Source organism: Macrobrachium nipponense, chromosome 12, assembly GCF_015104395.2.
Source record: "Macrobrachium nipponense isolate FS-2020 chromosome 12, ASM1510439v2, whole genome shotgun sequence".
In the NCBI taxonomy this organism is placed as follows: Eukaryota; Metazoa; Arthropoda; class Malacostraca; order Decapoda; family Palaemonidae; genus Macrobrachium; species Macrobrachium nipponense.
This window is the reverse complement of record NC_087205.1, coordinates 36,627,267-36,654,766: the sequence shown is the minus strand read 5'-3', so window position 1 is coordinate 36,654,766 and position 27,500 is coordinate 36,627,267. Positions and strand designations below refer to the sequence as shown.

Sequence of the window (27,500 nt, the reverse complement as noted above, 5' to 3'; positions counted from 1 at the left end):
GGAGTCCATCACTTTTCTTACTATGTATGCCGTTTCTAGGATCACACTCTTCTGCATGAGTCCTGGAGCTACTTCAGCCTCTAGTTTTTCTAGATTCCTTTTCAGGGATCTTGGGATCGTGCCTAGTGCTCCTATGATTATGGGTACGATTTCCACTGGCATATCCCATATCCTTCTTATTTCTATTTTCAGATCTTGATACTTATCCATTTTTCCCTCTCTTTCTCTTCAACTCTGGTGTCCCATGGTATTGCGACATCAATGAGTGATACTTTCTTCTTGACTTTGTCAATCAACGTCACGTCTGGTCTGTTTGCACTTATCACCCTATCCGTCCTGATACCATAGTCCCAGAGGATCTCTTTGCCTGATCGTTTTCTATCACTCCCACAGGTTGGTGCTCGTACCACTTATTACTGCAAGGTAGCTGATGTTTCTTGCACAGGCTCCAGTGGAGGGCTTTTGCCACTGAATCATGCCTCTTTTTGTACTGGTTCTGTGCAAGTGCCGGGCATTCGATTGCTATGTGGTTTACGGTTTCATTTTTCGTATTGCACTTCCTACATATGGGAGAGATGTTATTCCGTCTATCGTTCTTTGAACATATCTGGTTCTTAGGGCCTCATCTTGTGCCGCTGTTATCATTCCTTCAGTTTCCTTCTTAGCTCTCCCCTCTGTAAGCCATTGCCATGTGTCATCGCTGGCTAGTTCTTTAGTCTGTCTCATGTATTGTCCGTCATTGGTTTGTTGTGCCAGTCATCTGTTCTGTCTGTCATTCTCCTGTCTCTGTATATTTCTGGGTCTTCGTCTACTTTTATTAGTCCTTCTTCCCATGCAATCTTTAGCCACTCGTCTTCACTGGTTTTCAGATATTGCCCCAGTGCTCTGTTCTCGATGTTGATGCAGTCCTCTATACTTAGTAGTCCTCTCCCTCCTTCCTTTCGTGTTATGTATAGTCTGTCCGTATTTGCTCTTGGGTGTAGTGCTTTGTGTACTGTCATATGTTTCCTGGTTTTCTGATCTATGCTGCGGAGTTCTGCCTTCGTCCATTCCACTATTCCCTGCGCTGTATCCGATTACTGCACTGCCCATGTGGTTTATGGCTTTTATCATATTTCCTCCATTGAGTTTTGACTTGAGTATCGCCTTATTATTATTATTATTATTATTATTATTATTATTATTATTATTATTATTATTATTATTATTATTATTATTATATTTTAAATAAGATTTTTTGTCTATAGTGATTAATATTTTTACTTTTGATATCTTCCATGTGATGCGTCCTCTGTTAAAAAGCATAAATTGCTCTATTTAATAATTTTGGCTTCTGTTAATAAGGCTGCTACACCTATTATGATCACCGCGTCGATTACAAGTATAACCTTGTGCTGTCATCATTATTATCATAACTGACGATAGTTTGTAAATATTTTAGCCTAAGAATATTACTTTAACATTGGTTTTAACGTAATAGAACTGTTCACTTAATCATTAAAGGGTAAAGGGTTAGCTGACATTCAGGGAGTAATGCATTAGCAGGAAGAGATGATGATACATTTATCATAAACTCTCTCTCTCTCTCTCTCTCTCTCTCTCATTTATAACTTCCTACTACATAGGTATTTTATTATTAGCAGAAAGGTAGAACTCCCGAAATGAAACAGCGTCTATTTACGAAGATACAAACCTAAGCCCTGTATCCTCATATTTAGGTAAAAGAGAAAAATAAACAATAAACAAGTAAAACCTTCGGCGCAATCGAGTTTTCTATCAGCGTATAATGCTGTATGAAACTCTCACTCACTGACGACCCAGGAAAATCTCGGCCGCTGGCCCCCATGAAACTTTCATGGCCTGTGCTGTTGGTAAGTATAGCTGTGCCTGACGCACGATCATGGCTAACTTTAAACTTAAATAAGATGAAAGCTACTGGGGCTAGAGGGCTGCAATTTGGTATGTTTGATTACTGGAGAGAGGATGATCAACATACTAATTTGCAGCCCTCTAGCCCCAGTCATTTTTAAGATATGAGGGCGGACAGAAAAAGTGCGGACGGACAGACAAATAGCCATCTTTATGATAGTTTTTTTTATAGAAAACTTAAAAAAACTCACAAACAGCACAGCAAGAAACGAGAACTCATAGCTCCCAGAGAAATACAGTCTTTAATGACGGTCGTAAAAGAGGCTTAAGTTTCATATTTTTTTCCTTAATTTCCTTCTTGGGCCTCTGTTGTTATATCGGCTTACGAGGTCTTCCTTCTCCTCCTACTTGGATCGTTAACAGACGGCCCGTCGGAGAGGACCGTTAGACCTTTAGAAAAGGAAATGAGGAAATGCGTGTCAAATGTTCCCATTTTATTTCTACGCCTCTTTTCTCCGTCGAGGAATCTAAATGCAGCGTGGTACGATTTCTGGAAAGGAGAATGATTTCCAAATGCCAAACAGTTTGTTTAGATTCTGAACTTATTGGAGGTTCTTGCTAACACCGAAGCTTTTTCAGAAGATGTTTCGATGTTGGTTTTTGCTATTTTTGTTGTTGTTGTTGTTGTTGTTGATGAGCGTGCTGTTTTATTTTAGACCAAGTCTGCCCAAAGCAGTTACCTGCTACTTTGATCAGTCTGTTTGCTCGCTAGAAGGGTCCAATAATTTTCCACACAATGCCTTTTTATTTGTACTTGAAGCCTGAGACAGATAGGGGCATCGGCTTTCAATCCTACGGGACTCCGCGTAAAAGAAAAATAACTTTTGTATAGTTATAAGTAAATATCCCAACGTAAGATATTGTTGATATACCTCACGAACTACTAGAAGGTTCAAACAATTTTTCCTTGAATTCCTCTTTTATTTATACTTCTAGCCTGAGACAGATTGGGGTATCAATATTTCCACCGTGCGGGACTCCACATCAAAGAAAAAAAAATGTTTTTTTATCCCTAGAGAATCCTATGGTTAGATACGTCAAAAATACAATATATATTTTTTCAGTTACTGAATCATGTAAAGATTTATGAAGATAAAGTATATGCTAAGGAATATCTTCACGAAATAGAAAATAAATTCAGGGGAGCTAAGACACTTGTGATTCCAGTCCTGACATATGTTAATTTTCATTAATTATACCGACACCAACTCCACACCATCTATGATCTACTTCTTCTTCTTCTTCTTCTTCTTCTTCTTCTTCTTCTTCTCTCCAACGTCTTTCCACCGTGATTTTTATCTATATCTTTGATCCATCTCTTCTCTCATTTCTCCAGGTCGTTCCTATTACTTATGCCTAGTCTTCGCCTCCTTCGTTCTCGATATATTTTCTTATTCTTTCTATCAGTCCTTCATCATGATCTTCCTCAAGTTTACGTTTCCCCATCACCATCTTCATTCTCCAAGATGCTCCTCGTCCCTCTTCTCGAAATTCGTCTTCTACCCAATCTTCTGTTTTTCCCCAAGACAACTCATTCCGCCAAGACGACGTTGGGAGATGCTGCAGCCTCGACTGAGTGCTAACTGCATATTCATTAAACGACTCGAGAAACAAAAGGGGCTCGGGATATCGCGTTAACGAAGGAACTGCCGAGTGTTTTTGAAGAGGGAAATGGAAAACAAGTGGCGGAGGCAACTCAAAACAACAAAAAGAAAGAGATGCGAATCTCGCCCTTATTGTTGGTCTCTCCTGAATATTTTATTTTTACAAGGAAGTGTATGGCTTTGATTAAAGGTGCATTTATGAAGTCAACTAGGACTGTTGTGCCTATTTTGAAGATTAGCTTATTTGAGGTAATAGACATAATGAGCATTACAATCAAAATTTTGGCCCGACTTAGGCATACTACGAATGTCCATAATTTTATACTGATTGTTAAGATTGAAGATCTCTCTCTCTCTCTCTCTCTCTCTCTCTCTCTCTCTCTCTCTCTCTCCTGGGTGTCTCCTCCACTGAGGTAAAAGCAAATATCCTCAAAACTAATTAAAAGGAATGCCCTTAAAAGCCGAATAAAAATTGAAAAAAGGCCTCCGTAAGAAGTCATTCAGCAGCCGTGAATAATCGCCATGAACAAATAAGCTTCTCCAGAAATTAAGTAAGTGAAAATCCCCTTAAGCTTTGGCTTAACCTCGAACGGGAGGGAGAAAACATATTGCTCTGAAGCTTAATCCAACTTACTGGAATACTCCTCCGTAAACCCCATCCACTAATTCGCACCCGTCTCCTCCTCCTCCTCCTCCTCCTCCTCCTCCTCCTCTCCTCCTCCTCCTCCTCCTCCTCCTCCTCCTCCTCCTCTTTTCCTCCAACTCATATGACTGGGGAACAAAGATGGGTGCTGTGTAAAACGTAAGGGAGACTGACTTACTGTGTGCTAAATAACCTTAGTAAATCGGGAATCCATCCCACATCCTGTTCTTAAAGTAACCTTACATCGTAGAGACCCTCCCTTCCCTAGTCCCTCGCCCACTTGATCTCCCGCCCACGCCCATGCCCTATAAGAGGGAATCACAGAGGAACAAAAGGAAACAGAGGGTGGGCTTTGGGAAGATCTTAAAAGCTATATACATTGTAAATCCTGACATTTATCTATGTCGACATTTACGGCAAATAATAAGGTCTCTTACAGGCAACCTTCTTCCCAGCCAACGTCCACGCTCTACCAGAGGGGAACGCAGGGGAACACAGGGTGGGCGTTGGGAAAATTTCATAAGTCATAAACATCATGAACCTAACAGAGTTTATGTCGACATTTGCGACAAATAATATGCTCCCTTTCAGGCAACATTCTCCCCGCCCACGCCCTACAAGAGAGGAACACAGGGGAACACAGTGTGGGCGTTGAGAAGATTTTAAGAACCATAAACATCTTGAAAGCTAACATGGTTTATGTCGACATTTGGGACAAAATAAGCCCAGTTACAGGCAAGATTCTCCCGTGGCCATGAAGAGCGAAGCCCTTCCTAATGAGTGGGTGACCTGGAAGAAAATTCCTCCCAGAAGGAGGAGCCTTCGGGAGCCGTCGGCCCCAAAATAGAAACAGCGCCGAGAGCAGCCGGAGGAGCAGCCGTGTGAGAGAGCCACTTCTCCTCAGCCGCCGATGCAAAGTGTTGCAAAAGATAAAGAGAACATACATTCTTGCAGAGCGGCGCCGCTCGCGGAGAGGTTGACGGTGTGGAAAATTGCGGCTATTTGATTTGACGTCGCTTTTTTTGCAAAAAACAACTGGATTTCAGAGTCGATTTCTGAGCCTGGGGCTGTGGTGCCGTGTAGGGACGTTTGGTGTCCACGAGGCAATTGTTGATTATATGTATGTATGTATGTATGTATATATATATATATATATATATATATATATATATATATATATATATATATATATATATATGTATATATATTCCTCTCCATCGCATTGTGTTAATACTGAACTAATGAGCGAACGTGCTATTTGATCGATGTCTTTCCTAAGCTGTTACGTCGAAACCTCAAAGTGAGCGTTCCTACACGTTTCAAATAAATGATTTTAGGTTTATTAATTAGTATTCTTACAAGTAAAAGTTAGAACTGGGTGATTTACACACACTCGCACAAGTGTATATGTATGTATATATGTAGTGTGTGTTATATATATATATATATATATATATATATACACACTACATATATACATACACATACACTTGCGCATGTGTGTAAATCACCCAGTTATAACTTTTACTTGGTAAGAATACTAATTAACAAACCTAAAATCATTTTATTTGAAACGTGTAGGAACGCTCACTTCGAGGTTTCGACGTAACAGCTTAGGAAAGACATCGATCAAATAGCACGTTCGGCTCATTAGTTCAGTATTAACACAATGCGATGGAGAGGATATATATATATATATATATATATATATATATATATATATATATATATAAAGGTTTTTTGCCACGAAGGAAAAAAATGAAAAAGCGAGATAGCCAAGTACTTTCGGTCCTGTTCGGACCCTTTACAGTTCGCCTCAGTAAAGGGTCCGAACAGGATCGAAAGTACTTGGCTATCTCGCTTTTTCATTTTTTCCTTCGTGGCAAAAAACCTTTATTTATACATAGCATCACGTTTTATATACTTCGTGATCAAGTTATTCATATATATATATATATATATATATATATATATATATATATATATATAATATATATATATATATATATATGAGTTTTCGACGTAACAGTTTAGGACAGACATCGACCAAATGGCACGCTCGCTCATTAGTTCATTATTAACACAATGCGGTGGAAATGATAACAGGAGATTCTCACTACAGAGTCACTTGTCCCTGATTCCAGTCTTCTCAGAAAGTGAGAAAGATGATACAGGGAGATTGCAGCGCTCAGTTGGTAAGGAGAGTCATATCTTAACGAGATGAGCTTTTCTCCGAGTTTCTGTATCCCCAGTCTTGCAATTAATCGGGTCTATATTCTCGAGGAAATGATATTATCAGCGACCTACCTGTGCTCAAGAGTACGTTTCGTACCATCATCAGCAGAATCGCGTGATGGGTCTGACGAACATTACTCAACAATCTGTTATTTTTAACGCAGATAAACAAAATCTACGTACGAACATCATAGCATGAACTCTTGTAATTCAGGCAATGACGCTATGAGAAAACTAACCAGTTCAATAGAAAGAACGCCCGAGAGACAGAGAGAAGTTGGATCTCACCTGAGAACGAAACGGGTCCGGTCCGGGACTCCTCTGACGACGCAAAAGTCAAATCATGTAACTGTCATATCGGCTGCAATAACACTGATCTGTGCTGTAGCGAATAACAGTCACGCAGCGGAACAGATGAGGAGCTAAAACTGGAATGACCAAATGGATGGGCAAAGACCAAGGAGAGAAAAGGTGGAGGTGGAGGAGGCGAATAAACCGGAGAAAAGGGGTTGGGAAAGAATATGTAGAAGAAATCGAGACAAATAAATAAACGGAGATAGAGAATGGAATGGTCAAATAGAAAGGCAAAGATAAAGGAGGGAAAGGAAGGGGTGAAGTGAGAAATGAGGGTGCTAAAGAGTAGGCTAAGGATTAAGACACAGATAAATAAACGGAGGTAGAGAAAATAATGGACAAATAGAAAGGCAAAGATAAAGGAAGGAAAAGGTGGAGGTGGAGGAGACGAATAAAGGAGAGAAAAAGGCTTGGCTGAGGATATGGAGGCTGTAAAGGGGTAGGTGACAAATAAGTAAACGGAGCTAAGAATGCAATGCATAAATAGAAATGAGGGTGGAAAGGTCAAAGTAGAATAAACAAATAAAGTAGAGAAAAAGGGGATGGCAAGGAATGGGTAGAAGGGCAAGAGAATAATAAATAAACGGATAGAAAATGGAATTAACAAATAGAAAGGCAAAGCTTAAAGATGGTTAGGTAAAGGTAGAATAAACAAATAAACGAGAGAAAAAGGAGTGACAAAGAGTAGGTACAAGGGAAAGAGACACATGAAAGAAAAAAGGTGACAAAGAATAAGTAAAAATGAAAGAGACAAATGAAAGAAAACAGGTGGCAAAGAATAAGTACAAGGGAAAGAGACAAATGAAAGAAAACAGGGTACAAGGGTAAGAGACAAATGAAAGAAAACAGGTGGCAAAGAATAAGTAAAAAGGAAAGAGACAAATGAAAGAAAACAGGTGGCAAAGAATAAGTAAAAAGGAAAGAGACAAATGAAAGAAAACAGGTGGCAAAGAATAAGTAAAAAGGAAAGAGACAAATGAAAGAAAACAGGTGGCAAAGAATAGGTACAAGGGAAAGAGACAAATGAAAGAAAACAGGTGGCAAAGAATAAGTACAAGGGAAAGAGACAAATGAAAGAAAACAGGTGGCAAAGAATAGGTACAAGGGAAAGAGACAAATGAAAGAAAACAGGTGGCAAAGAATAAGTACAAGGGAAAGAGACAAATGAAAGAAAACAGGTGGCAAAGAATAAGTACAAGGGAAAGAGACAAATGAAAGAAAACAGGGTACAAGGGTAAGAGACAAATGAAAGAAAACAGGTGGCAAAGAATAAGTAACAAGGAAAGAGACAAATGAAAAGAAAACAGGGGTACAAGGGAAAGAGACAAATGAAAGAAAACAGGGTACAAGGGTAAGAGACAAATGAAAGAAAACAGGTGGCAAAGAATAAGTAAAAAGGAAAGAGACAAATGAAAGAAAACAGGTGGCAAAGAATAAGTACAAGGGAAAGAGACAAATGAAAGAAAACAGGGTACAAGGGAAAGAGACAAATGAAAGAAAACAGGGTACAAGGGAAAGAGACAAATGAAAGAAAACAGGTGGCAAAGAATAAGTAAAAAGGAAAGAGACAAATGAAAGAAAACAGGGTACAAGGGAAAGAGACAAATGAAAGAAAACAGGTGGCAAAGAATAAGTAAAAAGGAAAGAGACAAATGAAAGAAAACAGGTGGCAAAGAATAAGTAAAAAGGAAAGAGACAAATGAAAGAAAACAGGTGGCAAAGAATAAGTAAAAAGGAAAGAGACAAATGAAAGAAAACAGGGTACAAGGGAAAGAGACAAATGAAAGAAAACAGGGTACAAGGGAAAGAGACAAATGAAAGAAAACAGGTGGCAAAGAATAAGTAAAAAGGAAAGAGACAAATGAAAGAAAATAGGTGGCAAAGAATAGGTACAAGGGAAAGAGACAAATGAAAGAAAACAGGTAGCAAAGAATAAGTAAAAAGGAAAGAGACAAATGAAAGAAAACACGTGGCAAAGAATAGGTATAAGGGAAAGAGACAAATGAAAGAAAACAGGGTACAAGGGAAAGAGACAGATGAAAAAAAAAACAGGTGGCAAAGAATAAGTACAAGGGAAAGAGACAATGAAAGAAAACAGTCAAGGGAAAGAGACAGATGAAAAAAAAAAAAAACAGGTGGCAAAGAATAAGTACAAGGGAAAGAGACAAATGAAAGAAAACAGGGTACAAGGGAAAGAGACAAATGAAAGAAAACAGGTGGCAAAGAATAGGTATAAGGGAAAGAGACAGATGAAAGAAAACACGTGGCAAAGAACAGGTAGAGGCGAAAGGGACAAATAAACGGACGAGAAAAAAAAAACTGGTGATAAAGAATAGGGATTGGGGAGAGAGACGAATACAGAAAATGTGAGAATAGATAGAGAGGAAAAAGAAATAAATAAGTGTGGCGAAGAATAGGTAGAGAAGAAAGAAAAATGAATATAGAAAGTGCTGCAGAGAACAGGCAGAGGGGGAGAGAGACTTATATTGTCATAAGAGATTTCCCAGTATCTCTTGCGTAACGGTAGGATACATTGGATCCACCGGATACGTGGCGTGTGTTCCATCTAGACTATTACAGTAATGTTACACAAATCTCCTAACTGCTCCCTTGGGTGGGCAAAAAAGGGGAAAAAAATCCTGAGGCTATCTACATCGGCCCATTTTGAGACGTTATGTATATGGTGGCTTCTATCCTATAAAGTTGATGTTTATTGACGGTCGTCTTCTATGATTTTAAGGCCGTGGTGTTGCCTATTTCCACTCACCAATTTGGGTTATGGAAAGCGGGCTCTATTTGCCTTAGAATATACTACGTCTTATTTCCACTCCATGAAATTTAGGCAATACATTTATTTATCGAATGTGTATTCTGCGGTAGCTGTTCCGCTGGAATGGTGGCTAGTGATGTGACGTGCCGCACAGACGCCGCGAATTCGCGCCTCCATCCGGGGGACGAAAAATTACTGCTTCATGTATCATGATCAATAATTGCTGCCGTGTGAGGTCTGCGGAGGGAGGTTGGAACAACATTCTTTGGAAGCTTGAATTTCAATTCAATGGCCCCGTGGGGCTTGTTCCACGTGAACAAGGTTCATCTACGGAAATAATAATATAATAATAATAATAATAATAATAATAATAATAAATAATAATCAATAGATGTACAGAAAACACTGACAGAGTTTTGTCAATAATGGTAAGGTTGAATTACTTCTTCTCAAGAACATAAAACCCAATTTTTCTCGGAACGTAAAGTTCAAGACATCTGACATTTATTCGGTTGATTTTGCTGTTGAATCGTTTGCTTTGAATTACATCAGATCACTTAAGAAATTTTTGAAGAAATTGATATTCATGCATGTCAAACTCAGTGGACAATAGTTCTACGGTGATGTTTTCATTGTTTCTACAGAACATAAACCGATTTGGAAAACAATTGTGAGTAAAACTATGTGTGCGTGTGTATATATAATATATATATATATATATATATATATAATATATATATATGTATGTATGTGTATGTATATTATATATATATATATATATATATATATATATTATAATATATATATATATATGTATGTATATATATATATATATATATATATAGTATAATATTTAATATTAATAATATATATATGTATGATGTAAGTTAAATATATTATATATAATATATATATTATAATATATATATATATATATATATATATAATATATAAGCACTCACTTCTATACGCGTATCTCCTTTGATACAATAGCTTCAGGGAGCACTACCATTTTCTTCTTCTTCTTTTCTTCTTCTTCTTCTTCTTCTTCTTCTTCTTCTTCTCTCTCTCTCTCTCTCTCTCTGGGATAAACAAGACACAACAACCGCTCGTCATCACACTAGCTTACCACCAACAGCTTGTTTGATTTTGTCGTGTTTGAATCACGTTGGGTTCGACTAGGCCTTCTTTTAACATCTGAAACTTCCTATTTTTGTCGCGGACTAATTTGATACATCGAAAGAATTGCTCGAAAAAAATCAATCTTCCTTGGTCAGTGATACGAAAAAGGCATATATAATTAGGCTAGGATTAAAAGAAGATAATAAACTTGGAAAGAGTGATAAAAGGAGTGTTATAAACGAGTTCGTAATTGTTACATAAAAAAACCGAACGTAAAAATGGAAGTGAATTTGGTTCTCAAAACAAAACTGAGAGTAATTGTTAGGTCTGAACAAAAGCAACGCACAAAAACATGCCGAGATACATTTCAACAAAGACAAAGCACAGAAAAAAAAGTGCTTCCCAATAAACACACCATGCATAAAAAATAGCAGTGTCAAAAGAACACCGAACGACAACACTGATGATCCACCAACAAATATCAAATCCCTCCTTTTTGATATTTCATCCGCTGGAGTTCGATCCCCAGAAATAGACCGAGAGACCGACGATTATGATAATACTTCAAAGGGGCAGAACGAATCCAATTAATAACGGCCGTGACGGTAGAGAGATGTTGTAGATCTGATACATCATCTAAATTCGTGCGCGTCGGAAGCTCCGAATTGCCGACTAAAGTTGATGAGGCAGAGATCATCTCATGAGGGACTGATGTTTCGAGTCTGTCTGGCGAGAGTTTATTTCTATTACTGGCTTCTGGTATCTGCCTGCGGTTTATTCCTGCCTTACGTAAGTAAGATTTGCTTTATTTTATCTATAGTTTCATTTTAAAACCGGCAGAGTGATAGGCCGTTTGTTACAGACATGCCAAACTGGCTTCTGGAATCCCCCGGGAGCTTCATTCTGTTCTTCGTGCGTATTATTAGCGTTATTTCGTTTGATTTTAAAAGCGGTACAGTGATAGGCCGTTGGTACAGCAATGCCCAACTCTCTTCTGGCATCTGCCGGGAGCTTAGTCCTGTCGTTCGTACATAAATTAGCTTTATTTTGTTTATAATTCCATATCAAAAGGGGTACGTGAAAGGCCCTTGGTACAGCAATGCCCAACTCTCTTCTGGCATCTGCCGGGAGCTTAGTCCTGTCGTTCGTACATAAAATTAGCTTTATTTTGTTTATAATTCCATATCAAAAGGGGTACGTGAAAGGCCCTTGGTACAGCAATGCCCAACTAACTTCTGGTATCTGTCGGAAGATTAACCCTGTCTTTGGTACGAAAAATTACCTTGTTTTGCTTATATTTTCACTTTAAAAGGGGCACAGAGATAGGCCGTTTGGCAAACTATGCCCGCTTGGCTTCTGGTATCTGTCGTGAGTTTAATCCTGTCTCTCGTACGTAAAATTAGCTTTATTTAATTGTATTCTTTATTTCAAAAGCGGTACAGAGATAGATTCTTTGACATAGCAATGCCAGTCTGAAAACGTCTGTTGACAATTTGCTATTGCGTCCCAACAAACATTGAACATTTGATAAATACTAATTTTAAATATCCTTTTTAAACTAAACTTCCTAAATATAACAGATCCTACGGGGAAAAAGAAACGCGAACAGAACGTCTGATTTTAAATTAACTTGATTTTATTGTTTTCTATTTAAAATAGCCTTTTTGACGCAGCAATATCGGGCTGAACAAGTCAAACTGACAATCTGCTGTTTTGTTCCAACTAACTTTGAAGATCCGAAAAATTCCAATTTTCCTATTCGTTGACGAAATTCGCATTCTAACAAATCCTACAGTAAAAAGACAGGTCAACAGTAACTCAACTTTTGGGTCCTAACAAGAATGGAAAGCAGGACAGGGTATTCCTGGCCTTTGAAGGTAGCCTGACCTGTCGTTGGAACAAAAACGACAGATGGAAGAGAGTTCAAAATATCAGAATAAACAGATAAAAGGGAATAGTTTCTAATAACAAATAGATTGAAGTCTGTAACTAAACGCCTTTGAAAGAAAAGGAAAGGAACAGATGTATTGCTGATTTTTGGTTTTTGATTCGTCTCCATAAAAAAAAAGTAAGGCGAAGCATCTTCGTGAAATAAAAGACCAAAGAAACACAGTTACTGAGGTGAATCTACCTATAAAATCAATTTCGTAAAAAAATAAATAAATAATTTTTCAAGATTTTAAGCCAGAACCAAGGAAAGTAAGGTCTTTTACCAGTTTCAGTCACCCTTGCCTATATGCAAGTTGCCCCTTTGAACTGTAAGCCTCCATTCTCTAGAGAAGCTATCTCTTCTCCCATTGGTTGTCGGAATTACCCCCACAGGGACTGGGGGCGTGGCTCACCAGGAGAAAATTTTAAAAGGAACAGAAGCCAGCGGCTTGTCCTCAGAAGAACAGTAGACCTAAGAGAGGTCAGACGCTCCTGCAATCTAGCCCTGCAGACGCCGGTTCTCCCCTTTCTGCTCCCCCATGTTCTCCTCTGGGAAAGGAACATCAAGGAGAGGACGACGCCCAAGCCCAGGATTTCCAGACAAACACCATGCCTGACTGTGGTAGAAATTGGAAACCCTTGGAGCAAGCCTTGCATTTTTTCAATAACCCGTTTGCGCAAATTTCTGAACGCTGTGCCTGGTTGCTCCCAGCCACGTGTTTCCGGTGGATCGACCAATCGACCACGTTATTGGTCCCTGGACCTCTGTAAGTTAATGTAAATACAGTGCAGCTTTTATGTAAATTCCTCCTTCTTCAGTAATATCGGCCTTCTGCCCTAGTAGTTTTTTCTCTTTGTTCTGATCTCTCGTTCTTCCATTCAAGGCCAATTTTTCCAGTGTTAAACTACATTTTCTATGAGTGAATGAGCAGTTCAGAATATAATTAAATATATGGAATAAAATAAGTAATTAAAAAATTAATCACCTCCCATTCCCTGTTATCCCTAATAAGCAAAATAAAAACAACGCCATAGAATAATAGTAAATAGGAGACATTTTCTTCAGCCTCTGTCGCATTCAAGATCACATCCTTCCGATCCTTCACTTAAAGAGTCGTTACCAGTGTCTACAGTCCTCCACTACTGGGTCATTACCTCGGCTTACCCTTGCCCTAAACCGGGTGGCTGACTTAGTTCCTCAAAATCAGCAAGGAAATGCATAAAGAAGCAACTTAAGAGGAATTTGCATGTGCGTATGCGTGTGTGAAAACGCACACGAGAGAGAGAGAGAGAGAGAGAGAGAGAGAGAGAGAGAGAGAGTAAGCACAATACATGTGGATAAAAAGTTACAAGGATTAGGATGCCTCAAAGACTTATTAGTCCATCCGAGGAGAGATCGTGTGCACACTTATCTCTATGAGTAGGTTTTACTGTGCATTCACAGTGTCCTAATGATTTTGTATAGCTTTCTTTCAAACTCTTCCACACTGTTGCTGTTTACAACTTCTGGTGGCAGTTTATTCCACGTTTCACATATCTTGTATGTGAAGAAGTTCCCACAGTGGGATGTGTTGTATCTGTTCAGTTCTAGTTTCCATACATTATTTCTTGTCTGGTTTTCGTTTAACGTAAACAGGTTACTGTATACTTCTGTTATGCCTTTCAGTGTTTTGAATGTGAAACGGTAAAGTGTGATCATGGTTCTGGCGAGAGCGTTAATAAAGGGTTGAGAGAGAGAGAGAGAGAGAGAGTACTTGGAGGCGATATTAGGTCACGTCTGGAGCCAGGCTGCGTCAAACTTAAGTCATTACGCGAAGCTAACGCAGTAGGCACCTGCTATTTAGTGTTTGTCGCGGGTGAGGCTTCCGAAGGGAAAATATGGAGGTGGAGAGAACGCCCTAAAATCTCCAATATTTATTCTGTATTTCTTTGACTTCGTTTATTCTTGCGCTTCATTTTTGCTAATTACTCATATTTTATTAACGTGTTGATTAAATCATTTTGCTGAATCGAAACACTACTTTACTTAATTATCTTTCCTGTATATATACTTTTTTTATTACAATTTCGGCCTAATCATCAGTTGCCGACAATTGCAACAGTTGTATAATCGTCACCATACCATATCATCATTTTTCCAAATCCATAAGACCTGTAGTTTTGTGCTATTCTTTTTAAATTTAATAATCATCTACCTTACAGAGATACTTTTTTTTTTTTTTTTTTTTTATAAAATATGCTAGTATTCTCAAATTGATATAAACTCATTTTTCTACGTTCTCCAAACCTAGAAAATACGCGTCCCACTCTCTTCACATAGCGCCTACATGTACTGTAGTACCTGCTAATTAACCTTTCCCTTCGCACTTCCTGGCTGTGAAACTCTTGAAACTCCCTTCTCTCCCTTCAGCCTTTTACTCAAAGCCTCCCGACCCTTTTAATTAGTTCTTACCATTTAAATTCTCACATCAAATTGTACTTTTATCAATTTTTTCTTTCCTAATTACTCTACGTTTCCTTCTGCCTGATACTGCGTTGCTTAAGACTGCTGTTTTATTCTCTAATTCTTTAATTTAAACATTTCGCCTTTGCTTTATTCTTATAATCTTTCCGTTATTCGCGTACAATGAACAATGAAGTATTATGTATCTTGAAGATGAATTGCTTTACATCTTGGTACTTTCATAATTAACACGTATAACTGTATACACACACACACACACACACACACACATATATATATATATATATATATAAAAATATAATATATATAATAAATATATAATAAATATATAAATATATATATATTAGATAGATATATTATATATGATATATCTATATATATATATTAAATATTATTATATATATATTATAATATATATATATATATATATATATATATATATATATATTTATTTATTTACTGACTCTACTAAGTCCCTCGCTGGACGGGTGGTTTTCGTGCTCGGCTGCCAATCCGGTTGTCCGAAGTTCGAATCCCGGCTCGGCCAACGTGGAATCAGAGGAATATTATTTCTGGTGATAGAAATTCATTTCTCGATATATTGTGGTTCGGATCCCACAATAAACTGTAGGTCCCCTTGCTAGGTGACCAATTGGTTCCTAGCCACGTCAAAAAATATCTAATCCTTCGGGCCAGCCCTAGGAGAGCTGTTAATCAGCTCAGTGGTCTGGTAAAACTTAAGATATACTTAACTTTACTGACTCTACTCTGCTCTCTTCCTGTCTTCAACAGTCGGACACAGCCTGACGGACGTCGCCCTACCTACATAAACACACGAACTAGACAACAGGTGACACAAACAACCCTTACCGAGGAACGATAGGAAGATGATTGTCCCAGCTAAACAACCACAAGGCCTTACAAATATATATATATATATATATATATATATATATATATATATATATATGTATATATATATATATATATATATATATATATATATCAATAGAGGGATCCACAGTAATATCCTTGTTTATCTAGATATAATATGTTTATACAAAGCTTAAAGCTTTCGTCCATCCTCCTGTGGACTTGATCACTGTGTGCGACCTTGTCTGTCTGTGCAAGCTAGTCTGTGTGCAACCATTTTGCTTAGTGATCAAGTCCACAGGAGGATGGACGAAAGCTTTAAGCTTTGTATAAACATATTATATCTAGATAAACAAGGATATTACTGTGGATCCCTCTATTGATTTCTTAGAAGCACGATACAGTGTTTTTATTTTTTTATTTGCATATATATAGATATCTATATATATATATATATAAATATATAATATAATATATATATATATATAAAAATATTATATATATATAGATATATATGTGTGTATATATATATATATATATATATATATATATATATATATGTGCAGCTACGTATGTGTGTGGAGCTTCATTTGTGAGTGTGACCTCTTCTGTGTGCAAGCTCGTCAGTGTCTGCAGCCTTGCCTGTGTGTGCAGCATCGTCTGTGTATGCAGCCTCGTTTGTGGGCACAGCTACATCAGTGTCTGAAGCTTCGTCCATGGGTGCAGCATCATCAGTGTGTACAACCTCGTCAGTATGTGCAACCTCGTCTGTGTATGCAGCCTCATAAATGTGCAGCCTTGTCAATGTGTGCAGGCTAGCCAGTATGTGCAACCTAGTCAGTGTGTGCCACCTCATCTGTGTATGCAGCATTGTCAGTGTGTGCAGCCTCGTCTGTGTGCAATCTCGTCAGTGTGTGCACACTAGTGTCTGTGTGCATCCTCATCATTTTGCAACCTAGTCTATGCAGGGAACCTCATCGGTCTGTGTGCGACCTTGTCTGTCTGTGCAAGCTAGTCTGTGTGCAACCACGTCAGTGTGTGAAGCCTTCTCTTTGTGCAATCTCGTCAGTGCATGCAACCTAGTCTGTGTGCAATTTCGCCAGTGTGTGCAGCCTCGTCAGTGTGTGCAACTTCGTCTGTGTATGCAACCTCATCAGTGTGTGCAACCTAGCCTGTGTGCAACATCATCAGTGTGTGCAACCTAGTGCTTGTGTGCAACCTCGTCAATGTGTGCAACATAGTCTGTGTGAAACCTGGCCATTGTGTGTAATGTAGTTTGTGTGCGCAGCCTCGTCAGTGTGTGAAACCTATTGTGTGAAAACAACCTTGTCAGTGTGTGCAACCTAGTGTAAGTGTGGAACTCTCGTCCCCATTCCCTAAGGTACAGGCTTTGGGCAAGTAAGATGAGTAACGACTCCCAAGAAAGTCTTGAAAAATAAAAATAAAAAGTATCAAGACTGAAGATAGGAGGGTGCAACTAATTACGAAGGGAAACTAATTAGGAAGAAAGAGCTAAATAATTACCCAATATCCATCCACACCATCCTGACATTAATCATGAGTGGGAAGTAACAAGTTCGTTAACATTTCAGTATGCTACCTTTATACGAACGACAGATAAAATCAGAGATATTATGTTCATGATAAAATAAATTAGGAATAATATTCAGGATAAAATCAGGGCGAAATTATATTCTTGATGAAAAAATGACAAAATATTCATGATAAAAAGAGTTATATTTTTTTTTTATAAAATCAGAGAGAAATTATACCCATGATGAAACAAATGATAAATCATATTCATGACAAAAAAAGGGGAATTATATTCATGATAAAAAAATGGAATTATATTCATGATAAAATCAGAGAGAAATTACATCCTTGATGAAAAAATTAACAAATATATTTATGGTAAAAAAGGGGAATTATATTCTTGATAAAATCAACAATAAATTATATCCCTGATTAAACAAAAGAAAAATTACATTCATGATAAAAAAAGAGGTATTATATTCATGACAAAACCAGAGAAAAATTATATCTATGATGGAAAAATGAACAAATATATTTACGGTAAAAAGAAGAATTACATTCATGATAAAATCCAAGAGAAATGATATCCTTGATGAAACAAAAGAGAAATTATATTCATGACAAAAAAGAAGAATTAGATTCATGATAAAATTCGAGAGAAATTATATCCTTGATGAAACCAACGAGAAATTATATTCTTGATGAAACAAATGAGAAAATATATTCATGATAAAGAGACGAATAATATTCATGATAAAATAAAAATGAAATTAAATCCTTGATGAAATAAAAGAAATTACATTCATGATAAAATCCGAGAGAAATTATCCCTGATGAAAAAAAAAGCGAAATTAAATTTATGATAAAAATTTGAATTATAAAAATTGTAAAATAAAAGAAAAATTATATTCATGATAAGATAAAAGAAGAAATTATATTTATGATTAAATAACAGATAGATTATATTAATGAGAAAATAAAAGAAATTATATTTAGATACACGTCAGTAGACGAAGAGCAGAAGACAAAACTCCAAGATGAAATAAAAGAGAAATTATATTCAGTGAAATAAATGATAATTTATATATATGACAAAATAAAAGAGATAATATTCACGATAAAACAAAAGATAAATTATATTCATCACAAAATAAAAGAGGCCCCGTAGGGGGGTAGTGTCGTAAGTGAACCGCAGGTGCACTGTAGGCATTACTTAAGATTCTTTGCAGCGTGCTTTCGGCTCCTACTTGCAACCTCTTTCGTTCCTTTTACTGTAACTTAGTTCATATTCTCTTTCTTCATCTTACTTTCCACCCTTTCCTAACACTTGATTCATAGTGCAGCAGCTGCTGCGAGGTTTTCCTCCTGTTACACCTTTCGAACCTTCTACTGACAAATTCCATTTCAACGCCGAATGACCTCATAAGTCCCAATGCTTTGCCTTAAGCCTGAGTTCTATATTCAACTCAACTCAATAAAAGAGGATTTATATTCATGATGACATAAACGAGAAATTGTATTCATAGATAAAATAAAACGGAAATGATATTTATGTTCCCAGACAAGAGAAATGAAATTCACGACAAAACAATATAGAAGTCGTATTTAGAAGCCATTCAGCAGACGAGGGCCAGACCAAGAGAAAACTCCAGGACACAACAAAACAGGAATTATATTCAGAACCTCGTCGAGAAAGGCGGAGATCCTAAGCTCTCCATCTAAAACCCAACTTTTCTTTTATTCCAGAGAAAAAAAACAAAAATAAAAATTCGTACCTCGAAGATCACCAGAACTGTCTTCTTATCTTTCACTTTGCAACAGCTTCCCCAATGTCCCACTTGTTTCCTTTATTTTTTAATTTCTGGTTCTTTTGTTTTCGTAATTTTTCTATTTCACACTCGAAAGCAGTCCTAATCAACAGCCAGTTTCCCCGCGCGGAAACTTATTCGGGAAAGTTTCCAACGGCAAGAAATCTCCAAAGGGGGAGACGGTCTCCGGTTAAAGGAGTGGATTTTTAGGGCGTTGATGGCTGGGGGTGGGGAAGAGGGGAGGCAGAGGCAGGAACTCCGTGCACAGTGAACGAAAACAAGAGTGGGTGGAGTAAGATAGTTATAAAAGTGGAGAGAAGGGACGAGAAGAAGTAAAGAACACTGAAGAAATGAGGTGAGTGGTGGGTGGTATTTTTAAGCCGAATTAGGAATGGGAAGTAGAATGGGAAGTAGAATAGAGAGAGAGAGAGAGAGAGAGAGAGAGAGAATCTTAAAGCGAAACATCCAGTGTGTTGCAATGGTGTGTGTGTGTGTGTGTGTGTGAGAGAGAGAGAGAGAGAGAGAGAGAGAGAGAGAGAGAGAGATATTTCATAATTGAAACTTCTTTTGAGCTGGATGTGTATTTGTATGGTGAATAGAGAGAGAGAGAGAGAGAGAGAGAATCTTAAAGTGAAACATCCAGTGTGGTTGCCCAGGGTGGTGTGTGTGTGTTGTGATGTGTGATGTTGTGTGTGGTGTGTGTGTGTGGTGTTGTGAGAGAGAGAGAGAGAGAGAGAGAGAGAGAGAGAGAGAGACCAGGAATAGATTTCCTGGAAACTATTTTCATTCTTGTTTTATGACTTATTGTCGAAGGCGCAAACAACTTGAGATCTCTGAATGTGCTATTTGTCAACACAGCTCCCAGGAAATATTAAGAGCACTGCAATGTATCGGTTAGGTATTACATACCGTGCGATGGCCTCTGAACTTTGGGAGATACAGAAAAGGAGTCATATATACATTTTTGACTTCGAGCACCGTGCATTTGTATGTTACTTGTTTTGAGAATTCGATTTTTGTTACATTATATATATATATATATATATAAATTATATAATAATATATATACTATTAGAATTTTTGGTATATTATATATATATATATATATTATAATATATATAATATATATATATATAGATAGATAGATAGATAGATAGATAGATAGATAGATAGATACTGCTTAACATTTATAAATACGTCTGTCCTCGACATGTTTCCGTTCGAAAGCCGCAGTAAGAGCTTGAGGGGACAAGCCTTCGGCTCCTTCTTGTTTTCCAGATTGTAAATGGCAACAAGTTTGTCAACGACTAAAGCGAAATAAAGGAACAATATAAAAATAATGGCTAGAAATAATATCTCACATAAAAGTAAACAAAAATAAGAAGAAAACGACTTAGAATAACATTACACAAAATATACATATAAGCACGACGCGAATTTGCAAAAGATAAGAGGAACTAGACGTCAACGCTACGTCTCGTAGGCCGCCAAAGGAGGAATACCTCTTTCTCCCTCAAAAACCACTCGGAAGAAAAACAAAGGAACTACCGGCTGCGCAGGATAAGAAGACATCTCGGACTCCGTTGCGAGAATATCCCCTGATGGTTTGTTTGGTTATTCGTTTCTGTTCTTCTATCTGTTTCTTTCTTAACTGATGCGTAGTCAGATGAGTAAATATGCAACTATTTGAGATGTATCCCAAGATACATAAATATAGAAATATACAGATACATGAATATATATATATATATATTGTCTAACAGACTCACAGACTAATTGATTACGTTGTGTTTTTAATGTACTAATTAATGGAATAATAGAGTGCGGACTATGTGCCAGACGTGGCGACGATGGAGTTATGTAATGGTTAAGTCTCTGGTGGAAGTCATGCTCGCACTATCTTCATATTACTAAAAAGAATTTAGCTATGCAATAATCAAATGTTATAAACAGTTATTCTAACACTCTAATTAACTAACATATTCTTGGGAGAAAAATGATCCTAGGTCAAAATACTTTACAGAAAATAGCAAGTCTTGCTAAATTAGCAAGAAATATGGCATAAAAATAGAGTTCGTTTTTATAAATTTAATCGTATATCAGTGTATTTTGATTTTGTTAAGAAATATATATATTGAAATTAGTAAAGGGGTAAAAAATGTAACTGAAGTTCATTATAGAAAAAAAAAACAAGCCAAAAGCAGCTTAGTTAAAATGCCATTTGATAATTGGACACTTTCAAATTACTAAAGAGAAGAATAAAACCAAAATTTTCTGTCAACAAACTAGCTTCAATCAAATCAAACGTTCTACGACATGAAACTAATTTAATGATTTTTAAAACATTCTTTTTTGTGTGTTTCGTAACGTCGTTTGATTCCCCAATCATCTTTCCTCAATCCAATAATCTCACTTAGCTCTTATTATCCCGTCGATCTCAGAAGTGCTGCCTTGGTCAAATCGTCCCTCCCCCTAATCCCTTCCCCCTTCTGTGAAATAAACGCCCCCACCACCCCCCCCCCCTCCATCTCCACAGCCCTTAACGATCCCTTTATGTATATCATATGTTATGTGCGTTTTTCACGAATAAACTGATAAAATGGGAGAGGATGAGACAGTATTGAAACGTGTAATCTCGCCGAGGTGAAGACTCACTTTCCAGACATTTATTTATGAAGGAAAGATGAATTTAATTATTATTAATTTTATTGGACAATCTCCAACCCCGACTGGAAAAAAATCAAAATTCCAAGAACCCAGGGGTTTAGGAAAAGGATCAAATTACAAAAAAAAGCCATACAGAATAAAAAATAAAATGTAATAAAAATAAAGCTATAACTAATAAAGTTGATTCGCAACAAAAAGTAATATGAAAGCAATCACATCTGGAAAGACTCGACTTAAACTGTTAAGCTATTCTGAGTCTAGAGCTATTTAAATCTTACCATTTGCAAAGCATCGGAGGAGATTTTTAACAGAACATTATTTAAAGACTGATGATATCAGAATTCCATGAATTTCAGTGCAAAAACAACTGTCATTTTCCCTTTAGTTTGTAGGTTATATACAGTGTGTGTGTGTGTGCGCGCGCGAGCGGAACATATATAAAATGAATCAACACTGATGTGCACAAAACGACTTAAAGAAATAGATAATTTGTTTACGAAAAAAGATGAGCTTGACTGGAGCACAATAATTTTATCACAAATATAAGTATCAGTTTAGGAACTTGAAAATTATACCTCATTCACGACCATTTAGCTGGATGTGTATACACAGATTAATGTCAAATAGTTGGCTTTTCACAGAAATTCTGAAACTCAAAAAATAACGCAGATTAATTTTCATAAACAAATGTAAACCCTCATTCAACGGGATAGTCATTAACTGATTAAAGGAGTAGGTTGAGCGAAATGCAAAATCTCAATGCAATCTCTCAATAATCGATTACAAAAGAGACAATAGTTCAAATCAAGGTTTGTAATAATAATAATAATAATAATAATAATAATAATAATAATAATAATAATAATAATAATAATGAAGAAGAAGAAGAAGAAGAAGAAGAAGAAGAAGAAGAAGAAGAAGAAGAAGAAGAAGAAGAAAGTATCACTCATTGATGTCGCAATACCATGGACACCAGGGTTGGAAGAGAAAGAGAGGGAAAAAAATGGATAAGTATCAAGATCTGAAAGTAGAAATAAGAAGGATATGGGATATGCCAGTGGAAATTGTACCCATAATCGTAGGAACACTAGGCACAAACCCAAGATCCCTGAAAAGGAATCTGGAAAAACTAGAGGCTGAAGTAGCTCCAGGACTCATGCAGAAGAGTGTGATCCTAGAAACGGCGCACATAGTAAGAAAAGTGATGGACTCCTAAGAAGGTAAGGATGCAACCCCGAACCCCACACCATAAATACCACTCAGTCGAATTGGAGGACTGTGATAGACCAAAAAATAATAATAATAATAATAATATATATATATATATATATATATATATATACAGAAACTGAACTCAAAAGGATTATTCTTTTGTACTTCATCTCAGAGTTAATTCGATCAGTGGACATTCCTTTTGTCTGTCGTGCTTCTCGCTTTCAGCGTCAAAGCGAGATGGGGCAGATTGAGTGATTTTTGGCCTCGCTTCCATCTTGATTAAGATATATAGAAAGCTGCCCGAGCTGTGTCGCCCGCGCTTTCCATTAGGAAATGGGATCGTCGTGGCTTACGACATACACACACATACACGCTGCAACGGCAAGCGCGCAACGAGTGCCGACATAAAAACAAGAGCATTCTTTTAGATCACCCCCCGGAAGAAAGGATGGCGTAGTCTCACTTTCAGGACAAGAGGGGAAGCTTCTGCTTATTGCCTTGTTGCTTTTAAGACACCGCATAACGCTGCGACCAGGTTTGGGAGTTTGTTTCTGTGTTTGGGGTACCGCATTCACAAGTAAGTTAATATCATGATGCACTGACATGTACATGAACGCATGCACACACTCTATATATATATATATATATATATATATATATATATAGATATATATATATATATATATATATATATATATATATATATAATATATATATATATATATATAGATATATATATATATATATAATGCATGTATATAAGGGGAACCGAATAGATTCCCGAAAGCTATCCTTATAGTTTTAAATTTAAATATATGTACATTTACATAACTGTGGATTTGTGTCTCCATTTGAAGACTCGTGCTACTATGAGGATTTTTTTAATGAATTATATATATGCATGATATTCTTAAATATAAATACATATATATATACATTCATAAATATGTTTGTGCAAATGATGTAAAAGAATCTTTATGTCCTATACTCATTCTACTCGAATCATTAATTACAACTATGAATATGGCTAAAGATGATAATATATCTCGCTATGTATTTCCCCATTTATTCTGAGTTGCTCTTAAAAAAAGCTCTTATAGATATTTTCGCCACAGAGTAAATATACACCATGATTCATGTTCGCTTTTTAACAAATAATTGTCTTACGAGAGTAGAATTTTTATTCTTCAATAGCCATAGGAAATTAAAGCTATTATTCACTGTGTTTTTCCCTCGGTGTAAATAAACACGAAGAGTGCGTACATATATTGGTGTATAATGCAGAAAGCTTGCTCTCTCTCTCTCTCTCTCTCTCTCTCTCTCTCTCTCTCTCTCTCTCTCTCTGTTATTTTGATACAGATGAATACAAAATTCTTGAGGCGAGGAAATTGTGCAAAATTAAAGAAACAAAAAAGTCTGGCATTGAAAGAGAAAAAATAAGTTGCTTTGCATGATAAAGGAATGTTAAATACGACTGTTTCCGTAATAATGTGCTTTAAAGCCTTCAACTCATTTTTGCAAAACAAAGGCAATCATGCGAAGCATTTACCAACCCTCTTGTCAGGGCCTTTTGCAGAACGAATAAAATTTGGTAAACGAGGTTCGAAATGAGCCTTTTTAATTGAGGATTTTGACAAGTGTTATGTCATTCCAACTGAATTTTCCGCATCGCTCTTCGAGCAAATGCGAAAGAAAAATTGTACAAATTTGGCACTTAGCCTTACTGACTGATTTACGTGTTTCCATAATTATTAAAAAGAAACAATGATAGCATTTGTTTCAATGTGCTGCTAACACAAGCTTAATTAATACATGCATAAACTTTTATGTATATATATATATATATATATATATGAACGTATACTAGAAGGAAAAGTATTAGCTCTTAAAAAGATACAAATAAATAGAATTAATGACCCCCTAAGTGGTTACTGCTTTCATATATTCGGTCAATTCAATCGTTATTCCTTAATAAAGAGAACAATGGCTTTACGAAATATATTACTTCCCTTTATCTGTCTTGGTTTCCCAAGCTATCAAAAGGGGAAAATAAAAAATGAAATGAATGTGTGCTTTCAGAAAGCACTATAAGAATTACCTGGATGTTAACAATACTCACATAGCATGGTTGGCATCAGCTGATATGACCGTTACTGCAACGATGCGGTCAGAAGGGGAGAGAGAGAGAGAGAGAGAGAGAGAGAGAGAGAGAGAGAGAGAGATCTATTCTGCTATGCGTGGAGGTCTAGGTTAACTCACCTATGTTTGAGTATAGTGTTAAAAGAACACACACTCACACACACACACACACACAGAGAGAGAGAGAGAGAGAGAGAGAGAGCAGGAAACCTGAGTACAGAGATGACTAAAGGTGGGCGGGTGGTCGGGTAGCAGCGGTGGGCTAAGGTGGGCGGAGTTGAATCAGAATTGGAAGGGTGGGGTTATCTCCAGTTCGTCGGTCGATAACAGCGAGTCAACATGTGGCGATGGACAGAGAGACAGAGAGACAGAGACAGAGAGGGAGAGAGAGGGATTTTAATAACAATACAAATAAAAAACGCTAATAATTAAACAGATAAATCATGATATCCTGATAAAGGTTCTGTTTTTTATTAATTTATTAATCTATTTACTTATCTTCATATTTTATATAGGCCTTTTTTTTTTTCCTTTCTTCCTCATTACCTTACTTTATCTTGAGAACTCAGGCAGCAGTGTTTTTTCACGAATCCTGTGCATACACTGCTTAGTAAATAGGAAACTGAATGATATATGGATCTATGTATGTACGTATGATAATATGAGATGCTAATCTCTCTCTCTCTCTCTCTCTCTCTCTCTCTCTCTCTCTCTCTCTCTCAGAATTTGGTTAGTAATAGCACTGAAGATAAGGGAAACGAATAAAGCTACAGAGGACAAAAGAGAAGAGACACTCAGAGTGGGGCAGTTTAATGCACAATCTATTCGGAACAAAGCAGATCTCTTCAAAGCATTGACAGCAAGTGAAGAATTAGACATAATGGGTATCACAGAAACATGGGTACGAGAGGCAACAAGAGACTTCATAGGAGAGTACAAAATAGCAGGGTATAAATTTTCCAAAACAGATAGACCTAATAAAAAAAGGTGGAAGAGTAATGTTATATGTCAAGGACCACCTCAGTCCAATAGAGTATAAAATTACAACTAAGTAAGAAGTAACTGACATCAATATAAACAGTCAAGGGAAGAATCTAACTCTAATACCAGAGTACAGACCTCCCCACTAACCACAAATGTCCGACGAGGAGCTGTATGCACTACTAGGACAAGAAATAAACTACAAACTCTGAATAATAATCGGAGATTTCAATGCAGCAGTACACTGGGACACTATGATCTCCACATCAAACTTAAAAGGAAAGAGACTTACAGAATTTGTCAAAATTGAATTCCTCCACCAATGGGATGACAAAACTACTAAAGGAAACAACATACTAGACTTTGTCCTATCAACAGAAGATAATCTAGTGTCTGACCTTCCAGTAGGTGCAAATATAGGCAAAAGCGACCATAAAATTATTACATTTCACATTAGTATTCAACACAAAAAAGAGAAGATACTAAAGAGATTAGACTATCTTCGAGGAGACATAAGAAAACTAAAGGAGTATGTTAAAAATCTAGAGTATGGCCAAAACAGACATAGACAATTACTGGGAAGCCTTTCTAGACGAATACAGAGAAAAACGCTCCCGAAGTATTCCTTTAAGCAAATACTAACAAATAAAACCCCCCAGCATAAGTAGTTCAACTGAGAAGTTAAAAATAAAATAAGAAAAAGAGAGAGAGAATGCACAAATCAATAAATACACACCTAACACCAAAAGAAGCAAGCAGGCATAAAGAACTCCGTAGCATTGTGGATAAATTAGTAAGAAATGCAAAGATAAATGAGGATAAGAGAGTTAGTTGCATCAGTTTGTAAGGAACACTCAAAATAACACTTTGCTTGCGTTAATGGTAGGGAGCCAATACAGAGAGACAATGGAGGAAACTTAGTGAACTCAGACTTGGTAAAAGCAGAATTACTGAATAAGTTTTTTACTAGTGTTTTCACAACTGAAGACACTACCTCAATCCCTGAACCAGCTATTAAATATGAAGAGGCAAAATCACCTGACAATAATATTTACAGAAGATATTAAAAACAATACAGAAAAACTAAACTAGTTCAATCTCCTGGCCCGGATGGGATTCATCCAAGAGAAATTATTCAGTTAGAAGAAATAGTTTCTCACCTAAATAAACTCTACAGAAAAAGGGCAGAACAACGAAAGGCACCAAAAGAATGGAAACTAGGTAATGGCCCCCA

At 36.8% G+C, this 27,500-nt stretch overlaps 1 protein-coding gene across 1 annotated transcript in view; it reads right to left on the bottom strand.

Annotated features, from left to right (window-relative positions):
* Window positions 1-27,500, bottom strand: part of LOC135224779 (protein piccolo-like) — an 819,328-nt gene that overhangs the window by 738,804 nt on the left and 53,024 nt on the right.